This window comes from Bos javanicus, chromosome 25 (genome assembly GCF_032452875.1).
Source record: "Bos javanicus breed banteng chromosome 25, ARS-OSU_banteng_1.0, whole genome shotgun sequence".
NCBI lineage: Eukaryota > Metazoa > Chordata > Mammalia > Artiodactyla > Bovidae > Bos > Bos javanicus.
In genome coordinates, this window is record NC_083892.1 from 26,956,402 (window position 1) to 26,973,097 (window position 16,696).

Consider the following 16,696-nt stretch of genomic DNA (forward strand, 5'->3'; position numbering starts at 1 on the left):
CCCTCATGGTGCACTGGTTAAGACTCTGCCCTGCAATGCAGGGGGTGGGGGTTCAATCCCTGGTTGAAGAGCTAAGATCTCACATGCCTCCCAGGCAAAAAACCCAAAGGATAAAACAGAAGCAGTATGGTAACAAACTGAGTAAGTAATTTACAAATGGCACACCTCAAAAAATCAAAAAGAGGGCTTCCCTGGTGTCTTGGTGGATAAGAATCCTCTTCCCAATGCAGGAGACACGGGTTCCTGATCCAGGAAGATGCCACATGTCCTAGATCAACTAAGCCCATGCACCACAACTACTGAGCCTATGCCAAGGAGTGGCAACTACTGAGCCCACATGCCCCAAGTACTGAAGCCTTGTGAGCCCTAGAGCCTGTGCTCAGCAAGGAGGGAAGCCGCCGCAATGAGAAGCCTGCACACCACAACTAGAGAGGAGCCACTGCTTGGAAAAACTAGAGAAGCGCTCAGTGCTGAGTCACTTCAATTGTGTCGGACTCTCTGGGACCCCGTGGACCATGGCCCGCCAGGCTCCTCTGTCCATGGGATTCTCCAGGCAAGAATACTGGAGTGGGTTGCCATTTCCTTCTGCAGTGATAAAGTGTGAAGTGAGTGAAGTCGCTCAGTCCTGTCCTACTCTTTGTGACCCCGTGCACTGTAGCCTAACAGTCTCCTCTGTCCATGGGATTTTCCAGGCAAGAGTACTGGAATAGGTTGGCATTTCCTTCTCCAAAACTAGAGGTGAGCCAAAACGAAATAACAAAGATCCAGCACAGCCAAAAAGAAATAAATACAATGATAAAAATATAAAAAAGTTTTAAAAAATCTAAAAAAGCCCCCTCAGTTCTCTTATCTGTAAAAATGGGTCATAATTCTGCCTCTTAGAGCTATCTGAGGAGCGGAGCCAGTAAGATAATGAGGCTGAATCTCCCAGCATGGCATAGGCTCAGAAAAGCAAGGGCAGAGGTGGTCTTGGACAGACTCATGAGCCTGTAAAAGACTTCCCCTAGGGGCTTCTGACAGTCCTGAGAGGTCAGCCAAGGCACGACCATTTGGCAGATGAGGAAGCTAAGACAGAGTGAAGGAATGACCTGCCCAAGGTCACCCAGCCATGAGTGACATCATTCCTGTGGGCGTGTCTCTAGCTGGCAGAGCCCCTGTACCCCAGGACCCATGGAGGAACCTCCTTCCAGCCTTGTTCTGCCTCCCTTCCCCAGGGCTGGGCCAGGAGGGTGACAGCCACCTCCCCCTCACCCCCTGCCCATGCCCCGTCACTCACGTAAGTCTGCAGCAGGGTGGAAGTCTGCATCTGCATGTCGAGCGCCAGGTTATAGGCTTGATTGACAGACTCAGCTGTGGACATGGGGGCTCCCAAACTGAGAGGGGGCAGCAGCAGGAGCAGCAGGCAGAAGGGGGCTGGCAGGGAGAAATCAGAGGTCAGCACCGGGTCCCTGACCTCCCCTGCCGATTCACTCATTCATCATAACAGCCCCTCATATGGATACAGCCCTTGAGCCTTACAGTGGTCATGTGTGTGCCACTCAGGGAAGAATCACCCTGTAAGCAGATTATTTCAAGCCCAGAATATTCCCCTGGGACTTCTCCGCTGGTCCAGTGACTAAAGACTCTGAGCTCCCAAGCAGGAGACTCGGGTTCAGTCCCTGGTCAGGGAACAAATCCCACAGGCCACAACTGAGAATTTGCATGCCACCACAACTAAGAACCAGCACAGCCAAAGAAGATAAATTTTTATTTTTTTCTTTCTAAATGCAATTTTATATAAATAACTATTAAAAAGAAAGAAAAAAATCCCCCTGACCTCCAGACCCAAGTATTCAACTTCCCGCTTGATGTTTTCCCTTGGAGGTTAATGAGCATCTCAAGTCAAAATAGCCACTGCTCAGCTCTAGCTGCCCTGTTCTCCTCCTTCCCTGGTCCTCCCCATCTCAGAAAAGTGCATGTCCATTCTTCCAGGTGCTCATGTCAAAGTCACGGGGTCCTCTTGGATTCCTCATTCTCTCCTCCCTGTGTTCAACCCACACAAAATCCTGTAGCTCTGTCCTGAAAAGGTGGCCATGAGGTCTGTGGGGTTTTGTGTTTGTTTCTGGTCATACTGTGAAGCTTACAGGATCTCAACTCCCTGACCAGGGATTGAACCTGGGCAGTGAACGCCCGGAATCCTAAGCACCAGACCACCAGGGAACTCCCTGGGTCTGTGTTTCTGCATCCGAGCGTACCTAGACTCTGAAAGCTCACTGAGCTGTATACTTAGGACTTGTGCTCATTGCCCAGTTCCTATCTGATATTTTCAATACAAAATTTTAAAGCATGGATTTCTCTGCTGGGTCAGCGGTAAAGAATTCATCTGACAATGCAGGAGACACATGCTTGATCCCTGGTCTGGGAAGATCCCATTCACCATGGAGCAACCGTTAAACCCTTCATACTACTGAGCCTGTGCCCTAGAGTCCAGGAGCCACAAATACTGAAGCCTGTGTGCCTAGAGCCTGCAACAGGAGAAACCACTGCAGTGAGATGTCCATGCACTTCAGCTCGACAGTATCCACCACTCACTGCAACTAGGGAAAGCTTGAGCACAGCAACGAAGACCCAGCACTGCCATAAAGAAGTAAAAGATGAATCTAGAAGCTATTTCTCTCCCCGCTGCTGTCTCTGCCTCCACCCATGTCTCCCTGTGCCACTTGGAAGCTCTTCAAGTCCAGCTAGATCCCTCCTTTGTCTAAAACTTCCCATGGCTCCCACCTAACACAGTGATTATTAAAGTCCTCACAGTGGGCTACAAGGCCTGGCCCCTCTTTTCTGCAGCATCCCCTACTCAGACTTTGCTCTTGCTGAGCCTTGCCAGCACCATCTTCCAAATCCACCCAGGGCTTCTTCTGATTCTTCAGGGCTCAACTCAAAACCCCTATGGGGACGTCCCTGGGGGACCAAGGCCTAGGACTCTGCACTGCCAATGCAGGGCACTCAGGTTCAATCCCTGGTCAGGGAACTAGATCCCACCTGCCCCAACTAAGCCCTGGTGTAGCCAAATTAAAAAAGAAAACAAAAAAAGTAAGATCACCAGCAGTGATGTAGATGTGAGGCAGACCAGGATGGCTTCCTTAGCTTCCCTGTCTACATTCCCGAACTCCCAGAAGTTCAGAACTTAAGGGAAGGCCTTAGGTGAAGCCCTGTTCATTCATTCATTCAACAAACTTGCATCACTGTATTCAAATTCTGTCATTTCTGTGTGGGTGCTCAGTGGTATCCGACTCTTTGTGACCCCATGGACTGTAGCCCGCCAGGCTCCTCTGTCCATGGAAGTTTCCAGGCAAGAATATTGGAGTGGGTTGCCATTTCCTTCTCCAGGGGTTCTTCCCAACCCAGGGATCAAACCCATGTCTCTTGTCTTCTGTTTGGCAGGCAGATCTTTAGCACTAGCACTACTTGGGCAGTCGCACTGGCGTGATAATTTACTTATGATCACATGGACTGTCTGTCTGCAGAAAGAAATCCCATTATTTGTCTGTTTCTTCACTGCCGTGTCCCCAGGGCTTGGGTTTCCCTGAGAGCTCAGTGATAAAGAATCTGCCTGCCAATGCGGGAAACGTGGGTCTGATCCCTGAATGGGGATGTTCACCTGCAGAAGGAAATGGCAGCCCACTCCAGTATTCTTGGCTGGGAATACCATGGAGAGAGGGCCCTGGAGGGCTACAGTCCATGGGGTCCCAAAAGAGCTGGACACGACTTACCAACTAAACAGCAACAATAACCCCAATACTTAGATTCCTGTGAGTGTGTGCTTAGTCACTTCAGTTGTGTCCAACTCTTGGCTACCCCATGGACTGTAGCCCAGCAGAGGCCTCTGTTCATGAGACTCCAGGCAAGAATACTGGAGTGACTTGCCATGCCCTCCTCCAGGGGATCTTTCCAACTCACAGCTCAAACCCAGGTCTTGTTTCCCGCTTTGCAGGCAGGTTCTTTATCACTAGAGCCACGTGGGAGCCCACTTAGACTACTGCTGCTGCTGCTGCTAAGTCTCATCAGTCGTCTCCGACTCTGTGCGACCCCAGAGACGGCAGCCCAACAGGCTCCTCCGTCCCTGGGATTCTCCTACCAAACACCTAGTAGGCAATCCAGAAGTATGTCTTGAATGATGAATGAAGTCTTCTATGTGTAAGGTTTTTGAGGTTCCCAGCAGATGCAAGAGTAGCCAGGTACCTGAGTCAGATGGACCAGAGGGCACTTGCAGTACCCCCTCCCTCCGGGCCTCAGGACCCTGGCGCCCTGTCTCCCTCACTCACCCAACAGATGATAACCCCTGGTCTCTCCTGGATCCTTCCTCTCTGCAGTCTCTCGGTGGTTCTGCGACACCTGTCCTCTTGTCCCTCAGGTGGCTTTATACTTAGGTCTGAGCCCTCGGGGCACCCATGACTGAGGGAAATTCATACCTTGGGGGTTGTGGGGGCAGATGCAGAAGCCTGTGAGGCAGGGGACAACTAGGGAAGGGGGCATTGAAGTGACACCCTAGTCCGCTACAGCCCCCCAAATCTGACTTTAACTCTGGTTCCTGGGAGAAAGGGAGCCAGTCAGGAAGGGGATTATCGGGGTATGGGGGAGACAAGGAGGCCGCCCTGCTCCCTGGCAATCTGCACGTCCTGGGATCTAGTTTCCTGCAAGGAGGTGGCCCCCTGCTCTACCCCATCGGGACCCAGGCATTGGGCCCTGGCTCTGGAGGAGTTTGGAAAAGGGTCAGAGGGGTCGTTTGTAAATAACCTCACCCACACCCTTAGACCCGGGAGCTTGTGTACCGCGCAGGGCCCTGTGGGGCTCCCTGTCTCAAGGCCTTTATGTCCTTCATTTCTTTTTTTTTTTTTTTGAAGAGTTTTTTAAAATGTATTTTTAATATAAATTTATTTACTTATTTTGTCTATGCTGGATCTTTGTGTCTGTGTGCGCTTTTTGTCTAGTTGCGGCGAGTGGGGCTACTCTTCGTTGCAGGGCACAGGCCTCTCATTTTGGCGGCTTCTCTTGTTCCTCTAGAGCACGGGCTCTAGAGTGAGGGCTCAGTAGTTATTGCACACAGACTTAGTTACTCTGAGTCGTGTGGGATCGTCCCGGATGAAGAAGTGAACCCATGTCTCCCACATTGGCAGGTGGATTCTTTACCACTGAGCCACCAGGGAAGCACCCACCCACCATCCATTTCTTTGATATTGCAGGTAGCAGCCTTCATTCAGCCTCCGTGATCTTCCCGGACTTGATATGGGCAGCTGTTAATTAGCTGTTAATTAAGGACTGGAGGGATTGCAAAACCAGGGAGAAATAAAATCAAGAGCAGCTTTGGGGCAAGGTGCTCATTCCTGAACATGTGATACATACAAGAATATCTTTGAAGCATTTTTCAGGTACTGAAACCCCCTCTGGTGGGACAAGCTGTGGTATGCTGCCCTCAAACATGCAGACCCCAGACCAGTTGGACCTGAAGGTTGAATATGTTAATTTCTACCTGACACCACCAAACATAGGAAAATGTTCATGAGCCGATCCCATCCATTTTACTAGAAAACTTCTCAGTATCTTCCCCAGAGGGGACATGGTTATGAGAGCATAAGCCCGCTGTATCTCCCTTTGCCTGGGAAAGCAATAAAGCTCTCCTTTTCGACATCAGCCCCATCTTTGTCCCTGAGGTTTGATCTGGCACCAGTGTCCAGAGAAGCTGAGCTTTGGGCATCACCATGTACATGTCTTGGGCTTCCCTGGTGGCTCAGATGGTAAAGAATCTGCCTGCAATGTAGGAGACTCAGGTTCGATCCCTGGGTGGGGAAGATCCCCTGGAGAAGAGAATGGCTACCCACTCCAGTATTCTTGCCTGGAAATTCCAAGGACAGAGGAGCCTGATGGGTGACAGTCCGTGGGATCTCAGAGTCAGACATGACCGAGTGACTAACACTATCCTGTACTCTATGCACAGGTTGGCACGTGGACCCACACCAGATGTGTGTATTCACTTTCATACGTTTTCACAGTCAAGGAAGTATTGATTCTAGCCATGTGCTTGTCCCTGTTCCAGGTAGAATGGGATAGAGCAGGGAACAAGTCAGACACAAATCCCTGCCCTTGTGGAGCTGACACCCTAGTGGACATGCCCACTACTGTGTACACCACACACCCTGCCAGGGAGCGTCAAACCAGGAGTGCACATGCGTCCGTGCTTATGAACACACAGTCATGTCCAGAGCCCCCACCATAAGGCAGAGCTACATCTGTTCCTTCATTCACCCATGTAGACCCTTAGTCAGCAGCTGTCGGTGGAGCCCCTCCTCTGAGTTGGCACTGGGGTGAATGATAAGGGCCACACAGTCCAGTGGTCCCCCAACAACCAACATGTGAGCTCATAAAAAGAAAAAAATTTTCCTAAAGCGACAAGGGGCTGAGAGGAAGCCAAAACAGGTTGATGTCATTAATGAGATTTAGATAAGGAGTCTGAGGCCCAGAGAGGGACAGCTACTTACCTGGAGTCACACAACAAGGCCAGGACAGATCATAGGCTCCTGCCCCCTCAGTTTGGGACTGACCCTAGGGTATCCTCAATCTGAACTGTGAGCGGAAGGAGGGAAGAGGTTGAGGGAAGAGATCAGTTCTGAGGTGGGAGATCCTAAATTGTGTCTCTGAGCCTGGGCCCTGTCAAGGCTGCCAGGGAGGGCCTGTGTTGGGCAGGCTGTGTGTCAGAGGATTAGACTAGGACCATTGAGTGGGTGCACTGAGGCAGGGGCCAGGCCAGGTAGTGGAGGAGGAGGAAGAAGAAGAGGGCAGGAGGGAAGGAGGGAACCAGACTCTCGATCTCGTGCTGTTCACACGTGGGCAGTGTACCTTGGGCCAAGCCTCACCCCAGAGGGCAGGCTCACCCTGACCCAACCCCACCATCTCTTCCTCCTCTTGCAGACTTCACTTTCTCTCTGGACTCTTCAGGGGCCCTTTACAACTGAAGCAATCCACCCCTATCCCAGGCCCAGTTCCGTTTTTCCAAGGCATTTGTCTGGGCAGATGTCAGAAGCTCTGCCTCCTGGTCCTGCCCCGCCTCATAGGCCACATATTTCCATCTCTGTTTCAGTCTCACCGGAAGCTGATGCCTGGGAAATCCTAGCAATTTAAGACTTCCCTGGGTAGGGAAGATCCCCTGCAGGAGGGCATGGCAACCCGTCCCAGGATTCTTGCCTGGAGAACCCCGTGGACAGTGGAGCCTGGGGGTCTACAGTCCATAGGGTCGCAGAGAGTCTGACACGACTGAGCGACTAACACTCACTTTTCTTTCACATTTGGATAAAAACCCTCCCTTTGTCCATCTCTAGCTTAGGCAAGTTACTTAAACCTCTCTGAGCCTGAGTTTGTTTCCTCATCTGAAGACCAGAAAACTTGTCTTGGCGTCTTAGGGTCTGAATGACTTCATCCACCACGTGCCTCGACCTCTGCTATGAGACCCCCTCCGGAGCCCCTCAAGAGTTGCTGCTGTGGTTTGTAACGCCTCCAGTTCAGCTCAGTCACTCAGTTGTATCCAACTCTTTGTGACCCCATGGATTGCAGCACATCAGGCTTCCCTGTCCATCACCACCTCCCAGAGCTTGCTCAAATTCATGTCCATTGACTGGTGATGCCATCCAACCAATGACAAAAGGCTCAGTGTCCCACTATCTCAGGCTTGGAGCCCAATCCCCACCAGCCACACTAATGCTAATGCCAAGCAGGGTCCTGTGGGACTCCAGAGTGCAGAGGCCATTTTGTCCACCATTCCTTGTAGGGGGGCGTCTGGCCTCCATGACCTTCTCTGAGTTCCAAAGGGCAGAGGAGGTAAGTGAAAGTCCCTCAGTCGTGTCCGACTCTTTCGACCCCATGGTGTACGTACAGTCCATGGAATTCTGCAGGCCAGAATACTGGAGTGGGTAGCCTTTCCCTTCTCCAGGGAATCTTCGCAACCCAGGGATCGAAACCAGATCTCCCACATTGCACAAGGATTCTTTACCAGCTGAGCCATCAGGGAAGCCCAAGAATACTGGAGTGGATAGCCCATCCTTTCTCCAGGGAATCTTCCTGAACCGGGAATTGAAACAGGGTCTCCTGCATTGCAGGCAGATTCTTTACCAACTAGCTATGAGGGAAGCCCAAAGGGCAGAACAGCTGTTAATCAAAGCAGAAGCAGCAGGTGAGGCAGAGGCTTATTAAGATGGGAGACAGACCTTCTAGGACCCTGCACACACCCTAATCTTGTTCCCATCCTGTGGAAACTGCAGGAGAATAAATACAAGTCTGTTACTGCCTCAATCCTTATCACAGACTCCTGCCTGACTATGTACCCTTTCCCTACTCAGCAGCGAGGGAGTGGGGCACAGTTCTGGAGGCACTAGCCTACTGTGCCTGGCAGAGTTATAAAGCCGCGCTTCTTTCTCCTCCATCACTCTGTCTCCATATTTCTGTTTGGCATTGGTGCAGAGAGCTGAGATTTTGGCAACAGTGTTCCCAAGAGATGTGTTCTGTCTGTCCACCAGGACACTCAATCACGACCCTATGTCATCCAGCAGGTTCCATCAGGAGGCCCATTCAGAACAAATAAACAGGAATTCAAGCCAGAGCTTCTGACTCAATGTTAAGCACTATTCGAGAAAATCTTCACTCCTACCTCTCCAGGCAAAGAGAAAAGCCAGTGCAAAGGCCCTGAGGTTGGGAATATCCTTGTCAGGTGTCAGGGACAAACAAAGCCGCTAGACAGAGCAAAGAGATGGGTTGTTGGTGACATATGACAGGATAGAAAAGAGCAAGGGTCACCTTGCCACCTCCCACCATTCCCTTACCTTTCCTTGACTGCCCACTGCCCTCAGGACAACCCCCCAAGTCTGTAGTCTAGCTTCTAAGGCCTTTAGTCCCCTAGTCCCTGTTCAGCCTTGAACCTTCCTTCTTGCTTTTCCCTAGCTTCTGCATCTCCCATGTGTCCTACTTTGCATGTCTGCTCAGCACTGCCCTCTCTTGAGACTCTACCTGCAGAGAGAGTAAACCTGCTCCTCCTTCACTTGACAATCCTTCTCATACTTAACCTTCAACTTGGGTTTCACCTCTCAGGGAAGCTTTCTCTGTCTCCTCTGCCCCATCAGGGCTCCCAGAGCTTCCAACATCCCCTCGTCCACTCACCGATCACCGCACACTGTCGTTCTCCATCTCTTGGTCTCTCTCTCCCAGTGACAGGAGGCCAGGTGTTCTCCATAGCCCCAGCATCTGGCCACCGGAAAAGGAGACACCTCCACGAGCAATGGGTGAAGGAAGGCAGGAACATACTGGTTCCAACTGGTGGGCTCAGCAAACCAAGCCAAGGAGTGTGGTCTGCACCTGATCTCCAGGAATGCCTATGTCGGTGCCTTGTCTTGATAGAGTGATGGGCCAGCCGAGCAGTGAGGGCGTGGGGGCCCAAGGCAGGGACCATCAGAAGGAGCAGCACCGTCTACTCCATTCAGTGCATCTGTGAGCCTTTGCAGCACTGCTACAGAGTTGGGATGGGCTGAACCAGTCCCAGTAGCATCCTGCCTTCCCGGAAGGCACTGTCTTATGGCTCAACCGTCTTCATCATCATCATCTCGAATACTGTTTTTTTTCTTTTCCAGCTGTGCCACATGGCTTGTGGAATCTTTGTTCTCTGACCAGGGATTGAGTCCAGGTCCTCAGCAGTGAAAGCATGGAGTCCTCATTACTGGACCATAGGGAAGTCCCATCACTAACATTGAGCACTGACTGATGGCCTGTCCTAAGCTCTTTCCATAGAATAACATGTCCTTTACAAACCCCATGGAGTGGCTAGTACTGTTTCCCCATTTCACAGATGAGGAAAATTGAGGCACAGCAAGGTTCCATGATTAGTTCTGGGTCACACAGCTAGGATTAGAATTGCGCTCCAAAGTCAGAGCTCTTTACCATTATCAGTGTCTCTAGCCTCCGGGCCTGACACTTTGCAACCTGTGAGACTTTGCACAGTCCTTGTCCCCTGGGTTCTCTTCAGGAAACTGACAGGGGACTATATTTCACAGATGAGGTGCAGAGGAAGGAAAGGAATCCCATTTTTTAGCCTCTATTATGTCACCGGTCACTTGATACATAGATAGTATCTCGTTTAATCCTTGTAATGACCCTTGGAGTAGGTCTTATGGTTATTATTCCCACTTTTACAGATGGGGTTCAGTGACTTGTCAGGATCACACAGAATAAATTGTAGAGGCCATAGGCTCAGGACAGGCTCCGATCTCTGGGCTGGTCCCTGTCATCCCATAGATCCTTTGGTGTCCCCTTCTGAGGACACGTTTGGACACCACAGTGAGAATGGGAGGCACAGAGGCAGCACCGCTCTGCGTCTAGGTTCTAACCTAGTCCCAATCTGGTGCTTGGCACCCCCTGGAATCCAGCTAAGCGTCACCTCTGCTTCCAGGGCAGCTCTGGGCTTGATGAGGAGGGCCAGAGGAAGGGGAAGAGCAGAGATGGGAAACTGGGGTGTTGACTTCAAAATGAGAAGTGGAAGTTTCCTGGTGGTCTAGCAGTTCGGATTCTGAGCTTTTGTTACTGTGGCCCAGGTTCAATCCCTGGTCAGGGAACTGAGATCCCATAAGTCACGAGGCTCCAACCTAAAAAAAAAAAAAAAAACACCCCTGCTTTGCATTATCCCCAGTGACCTCCTTGGGGAATCTGTGCTCAGTCTCCCAACTTTAGGTCCTGTGAGTCTACAGAGTCTAAGTCCTAAATTAGTTCAGTTTAGTTCAGTCGCTCAGTCGTGTCTGACTCTTTGTGACCCCATGAATCGCAGCACGCCAGGCCTCCCTGTCCATCACCAGTTCCCGGACTTCACGCAGACTCACGTCCATCAAGTCAGTGATGCCATCCAGCCATCTCATCCTCTGTCGTCCCCTTCTCCTCCTGCCCCCAATCCCTCCCAGCATCAGAGTCTTTTCCAATGAGTCAACACTTCGCATGAGGTGGCCAAAGTACTGGAGTTTCAGCTTCTGCATCATTCCTTCCAAAGAAATCCCAGGGCTGATCTCCTTCAGAATGGACTGGTTGGATCTCCTTGCAGTCCAAGGGACTCTCAAGAGTCTTCTCCCACACCACAGTTCAAAAGCATCAATTCTTCGGCGCTCAGCCTTCTTCACAGTCCAACTCTCACGTCCATACATGACCACAGGAAAAACTATAGCCTTGACTAGACAAACCTTTGTTGGCAAAGTAATGTCTCTGCTTTTGAATATGCTATCTAGGTTGGTCATAGCTTTCCTTCCAAGGAGTAAGCGTCTTTTAATTTCATGGCTGCAGTCACAATCTGCAGTGATTTTGGAGCCCAAAAAATAAAGTCTGACACTGTTTCCCCATCTATTTCCCGTGAAATGGTGGGACCAGATGCCATGATCTTCGTTTTCTGAATGTTGAGCTTTAAGCCAACTTTTTAACTCTCCACTTTCACTTTCATCAAGAGGCTTCTTACTTCCTCTTCACTTTCTGCCATAAAAGTGGTGTCATCTGCATATTTGAGGTTATTGAGATTTCTCCTGGCAATCTTGATTCCAGCTTGTGTTTCTTCCAGTCCAGCGTTTCTCATGATGTACTCTGCATATAAGTTAAATAAGCAGGTTGACTATATACAGCCTTGACGTATCCTTTTCCTATTTGGAAACAGTCTGTTGTTTCATGTCCAGTTCTAACTGTTGCTTCCTGACCTGCATACAAATTTCTCAAGAGGCAGATCAAGTGGTCTGGTATTCCCATCTCTTTCAGAATTTTCCACAGTTTATTGTGATCCACACAGTCAAAGGCTTTGGCATAGTCAACAAAGCAGAAATAGATGTTTTTCTGGAACTCTCTTGCTTTTTCCATGATCCAGCGGATGTTGGCAATTTGATCTCTGGTTCCTCTGCCTTTTCTAAAACCAGCTTAAACATCAGGAAGTTCATGGTTCACATATTGCTGAAGCCTGGCTTGGAGAATTTTGAGCATTACTTTACTAGCGTGTGAGATGAGTGCAATTGTGTGGTAGTTTGAGCATTCTTTGGCATTGCCTTTCTTTGGGATTGGAATGAAAACTGACCTTTTCCAGTCCTGTGGCCACTTCTGAGTTTTCCAAATTTGCTGGCATATTGAGTGCAGCACTTTCACAGCATCATCTTTCAGGATTTGGAATAGCTCAACTGGAATTCCATCACCTCCACTAGCCAAAACAGGTTGATGTGATTAACTGAGGGTAGAGGAGATTTAGATAAGGAGTCTGAGGCCCAGAGAGGGGCAGCTATTTACCTGGAGTCACACAGCAAGGCCAGGACAGATTGTAGGCTCCTGCCCCCTCAGTTTGGGACTGACCCTAGGGTGTCCCCAAACTGAATTGTGAGCGAAGGAGGGAAGAGGTTGAGGAAGAGATAAGTTCTGAGGTGGGAGATCCTAAATTGTGTCTCTGAGCCTGGGCCCTGTCAAGGCTGCCAGGGTGGGCCTGTGTTGGGCAGGCTGTGATGTCAGAGGATTAGACTAGGCCCCTTGAGTGGGTGCACTGAGGCAGGGGCCAGGCCAGGTAGTGGAGGAGGAGGAGGAGGAAGAACAAGAGGAGGGCAGGAGGGGAAGAGGGAGCCAGACACGTGATCTCATGCTGTTCATACGTCGCAGCCTACCTTGGGCCGAGCCTCACCCCAGAGGGCAGGCTCACCCTGACCCAACCCTACCATCTCGTCCTCCTCTTGGAGACTTCACATTCTCTCTGGACCCTTCAGGGGCCCTTCAAAACTGGAGCAATCCACCCCTATCCCAGGCTAGTTCCATTTTTCCAAGGCATTTGTCTGGGCAGATGTCAGAAGCTCTGCCACCTGGTCCTGCCCTGCCTCGTAGCCCACATATCTCCATCTCTGTTTCAGTCTCACCGGAAGCTGATCCCTGGGAAATCCTAGCAATTTAAGAGTCAGCAGTCCCTGAGTGGGGAAGATCCCCTTCAGGAGGGCATGGCAACCTGTCCCAGTATTCTTGCCTGGAGAACTCCATGGACTGTGGAGCCGGGAGCACTGCAGTCCATGGGGTCGCAAAGAGTCTAACATGACTGAGCGACTAGCACTCTCTTTTCTTTCCCACTTGGGTAAAAATCCTCCTTTTGTCCATCTCGAGCTTAGGCAAGTTACTTAGACCTCTCTGAGCCTGAGTTTGTTTCCTCATCTGAAGACCAGGAAAATTGTCTTGGCATCTTAGGGTCTCACTGACTTCACCCACCAAGTGCCTCGAACTCTGCTATGAGACCCCCTCCAGAGCGCCTCAAGAGTTGCTGCAGTGGTTCCTAACGCCTCCAGTTCAGCTCAGTCACTCAATCGTGTCCAACTCTTTGTGACCCTATGGACTGCAGCACCCCAGGCTTCCCTGTCCATCACCACCTCCCAGAGCTTGCTCAAATTCATGTCCATTGAGTTGGTGATGCCATCCAACCACCTCATCCTCTATCGTCCCCTTCTCCTCCAGCCTTCAATCTTTCTCAGCATCAGGGTCGTTTCCAATGAGTCAGTTCTTCCTATCCGGTGGCCAGAGTATTGAAGTTTCAGCTTCCACATCAGTCCTTCCAATGAATATGCAGGACTGATATCCTTTAGGTTTGACTGGTTTGAACTCCTTGCCTACACCATAATGCCTCCAACCAATGGCAAAAGCCTCAGCATCCCACTATCTCAGGCTTGGAGCCCAATCCCAACCAACCACACTAATGCTAATGCCAACCAGGGCCCTGTGGGACTCCAGGGTGCAGAGACCTTTCGTCCATATTCCTTGTAGGCGGGCCTCTAGCCTCCACGACCTTCTCTGAGTTCCAATGTGCAGAGTAAGTAATTAAGTGAAAGTCGCTCAGTCATGTCCGACTCTTTTCAACCCAATGGAGTATACACAGTCCATGGAATTCTCCAGGCCAGAATACTGGAGTGGGTAGCCTTTCCCTTCTCCAGGGAATCTTCACAACCCAGGGATCGAAACCAGATCTCCCACATTGCACGAGGATTCTTTACCAGCTGAGCCATCAGGGAAGCCAAAGAATACTGGAGGGGATGTCCTATCCTTTCTCCAGGGGATCTTCCCAACCCGGGAATTGAAACAGGGTCTCCTGCATTGCAGGCGGATTCTTTACCAACTGAGCTATGAGGGAAGCCCAAAGGGCAGAACAGCTGTTAATCAAAGCAGAAGCAGCAGGTGAGGCAGAGGCTTATTAAGATGAGAGACAGAGCTTCTAGGACCCTGCACACTCCCTGATCTTGTCCCCATCCTGTGGAAACTGCAGGAGAACAAATACAAGACTGTTACCACCTTGATCCTTATCACAGACTCCTGCCTGACTGTGTACCCTTTCCCTACTCACCAGCGAGGGGTGGGGCACAGTTCTTGAGGCACTAGCCTACTGTGCCTGGCACAGCTATAAAGCCGCGCTTCTTTCTCCTCCATCACTCTGTCTCCATATTTCTGTTGGGCATTGGTGCAGAGAGAGCTGAGATTTTGGCAACAGTGTTCCCAAGAGATGTGTTCTGTCTGTCCACCAGGATGCTCAATCACGACCCTATGTCATCCAGCAGGTTCCATCAGGAGGCCCATTCAGAACAAATAAACAGGAATTCAAGCCAGAGCCTCTGACACCAATATTAGCCCTTTTCGAGCAAATCTTCACTCCTACCCCTCCCGGCAAAGAGAAAAGCCAGTGCAAAGGCATCCTTCCTGGTGTTGCTCGCATGGCTCAGCCAAGATCGATGCAAGTAAGAAGGATTCTGGGAGGTGGTAGAATGCATGGCATCTTCTTCTGACCTTTCCTGAACTCTTCCTGTTGGTGGTGGCTTGTGAGTTCCATCTTCCTTTCTAGGACTTCTTATTGTAAAATAATTCAGGCAAACGTTTACAATGGTGTCTGGGTAGGGTAGGCGATTTCGGTCACTGTGCTTCCCCTAACAATATGGATGGGCAGAGGGTAACAGACTATGGTCAGAACAGAAAGTAGGACCAGGCTATGTAATGGGGGACAGCAGGAGTATGCTCAACATTAGGTGATTGCTTGAAATATCTCCAGCTACCCATGCTGAGGTATGTTGTTCTTTTTTTTTTTAATTGTATTTATTTATTATTATTTGTTACTTTTGGCTGTGCTAGGTCTTCATTGCTGTGGGGGGGCTTTCTCTAGTTTCAGACAGCGGGGGCTATTTTCCTGTTGAGGTTTGTGGGCTTCTCATCACGGTGGCTTCCCTTGTTGCAGAGCACAGGCTCTAGGCATGCAGGCTTCAGTGGTGGCTGCACATGGACTCAGTAGCTGTGGCTCTCAGACTTAGGTGCTCCAAGTCATGTGGGATCTTCCCGGACGAGGGATTGAACTGGTGTCCCCTGCATTGCCAGGTAGATTCTAAACCACTAGACCACCAGGGAAGCCCCCATGCTAAGTTTTATTTGTAAGTGAGCAAGTACCATTGTCACAGGCTCATAAAGCATGCTAACTAGGGACTCAGACCCTTCAGGAGTGAGGGCCAGGCTCAATCCCCCAAAGTGCAGAGACCAGCAGAACCACTAGCTGAAGCCAGGAGCAGAAGGGAGGGGCTGGGCTAGAATGAGTGGGTGTAGAGGAGAGAGCTGAGAGATATCAGCTGTGTCTCTAGAACTAATCCTCCTTTCCTAAGTTTACCCAGAAATTATGATCAAGCAGAATCCTGGGGAAGTTGTACTGGGATGAAGAGAACTTAGTAGGAGAAGCCAGTAGATCTGAACAGCGCCAAAGTGGACTGTAGGATATTGTTGGTGCCCCACCCAGATTCTTTTGCAAACAGCACACCCATCCCCCATGTCCCCTCCTCTGGAGAACTGCCCAACACCTCTCCTCCTGGAAGAATTTGGCCAGTTGTGAAATTTACTTGGTGATACAATTTTGGCTCCAGAACTTTCTCTAGATCAAATGTGGTCAGTTGAGACCACATTCTTGCTCAGCTTTTTATCACCGATGTACCTTGATAACCCTATTCTTCTGAGAACATTTCCCCAGTCGCTTGATCCAGAATTTCCATCATGGACTACATCAAACTCAAAAGCTTCTGCACAGCAGAAGGACCAATTAACAAAATGAAAAAGCCTATGTAAAGGAAGGAAAAACTTTGAAAATCATATATCAACGGGGATTAATATCTAAAAATGTAAAGAACTTAGTGTAGACAATAAAAAATTAAATAAAGAGGAGAGGACTTCCCAGGCAGATATGAATGTGCCTGCCAGTGCAGGGGACTTGGGTTCATCCCTAGTCCAGGAAGATTCCACATGCTGAGGAGCAACTACGCTCTCACAGCCATAAATCAATACTCACCATTTAAAAAATACAGTAAGAATCATCTCATCCAGGTGAGAAAATGAAGTTTTGAAGAGGTGATGTTACACAATGCCCCAAAGATAGAGACGATGCTGAAAGCTCACCTTCTTTGTACAGCAGTGCCGAAAAAAATCTCACAAAGTTTTGGGTAAAGTAGAAAAGGAGCGCTTTATTGCTTTGCCAGGCAAAGGGGGACACAGTGGCTTCATGCCCTCAAAAACACCTGTCCCCCATTTGGGGAAGATAGTGAAACGTCTTATAGCAATTGTCCAGAGAGGGCATGATCAACTCATAACATTCTTCTTTTTTTCTTTTATTTTTCATGATATTGTATTAGTAATA

The 16,696-nt window shown here is 49.9% G+C and overlaps 1 protein-coding gene across 11 annotated transcripts in view; it reads left to right on the forward strand.

Moving 5' to 3' along the window:
* LOC133238508 (uncharacterized) overlaps positions 1–16,696 on the forward strand; it is a 45,877-nt gene that overhangs the window by 18,828 nt on the left and 10,353 nt on the right. For 2 of the 11 annotated variants that reach the window (XR_009733541.1, XR_009733542.1), the window contains one exon: positions 8,574–8,799. The exons of 4 other annotated variants lie outside the window; for them this stretch is intronic. The gene's annotated coding sequence lies outside the window, so the exon portion shown is untranslated. Of the gene's footprint in view, positions 1–230; positions 4,938–5,395; positions 5,668–8,570; positions 8,800–11,379; positions 14,772–16,696 lie in introns of those variants that run through there. 5 more of the 11 variants (XR_009733538.1, XR_009733543.1, XR_009733544.1 and 2 more) reach the window with 4 other exon arrangements.